The following is a 987-nucleotide window of genomic DNA, read 5'->3' as shown; positions in this document are numbered from 1 at the left end:
CCAGGGTGTGGTCCTGGAGTCCCAGGATCGAGTCCCACATCAGGCTCCCTGCACGGAGCCTGCTTCTCTCTCTGCCTATGTCTCTGCCCTCTCTTTGTGTCTCTCATGAATGAATAAATAAAATCTTAAAAAAATAATAAAAAATAAAAGGAGATAAACCTCGCCTTTTCATCTCTCAGTCCAGTGATAGAATAGAGTAGGGAGATTGAGGGGATTCCCTCCTTTGAAGAACACTGGGAAAATCGCAATAACAGGCCTTTTATCCCAGTTCGAGGTTTGCAGGGCTCCACTGTCTCCCACCCTTGGGCCAGTGTTTGGGCAACTGGAACACAGGCACAGCTCTTATTACGAATTGTGCCCTGGCTCCCAAACGCCTGAATCTCATGCACTTTGCTGTTACGCAAACTCTACACTTGTATACAAGAGTACACCTGCTATTATATTTCATAAATATTCCTCAATGCATACATATGTACACACACAGATATACATGCATACACTTATAGGAACATCATTCACAGGGCTTTCGAATTTCTAGGGGCGTTAGGTGATGTTTTCAGAACCTGATGAGAAAATTTCTCATTCTGCTCCAGTCAATTAAGCAATGAGTTTTCCTGAGTCTTCTCAAGGGCTGATTGCTAGGCAGAATAAATTCTTTAAAACTTTTTTGCCCTTTAACTTTATTAAATGCCTGACATTTAACAACATTAGCTGATGGCAGAAGATGAGTCCTGCTCCGTGTGCTGTATCCTGGAACATGATGCAAGACATAAAAAGAAATCTGGACGGAAATGTTGCCATTAGTTTGGAAGTTGCTGTTTAATCTGAGTTATTTTGGGGAGGAAAATGACTCACAGAAGCTAAGTGTTCCTACAGATTGTGATATTGTAGGAGGCTGGCATGGCTCTTCATTAATCTTATTTCAATTAGAACTCTTCACAGCCCACAATTAGAATGTTGCTGCTGTGATGAATCCATACTGTACAT

Source organism: Vulpes lagopus, chromosome 16, assembly GCF_018345385.1.
Source record: "Vulpes lagopus strain Blue_001 chromosome 16, ASM1834538v1, whole genome shotgun sequence".
Taxonomy (NCBI): Eukaryota; Metazoa; Chordata; class Mammalia; order Carnivora; family Canidae; genus Vulpes; species Vulpes lagopus.
The sequence above is the reverse complement of the archived record's forward strand: the minus strand, read 5'-3'. Positions refer to the sequence as shown.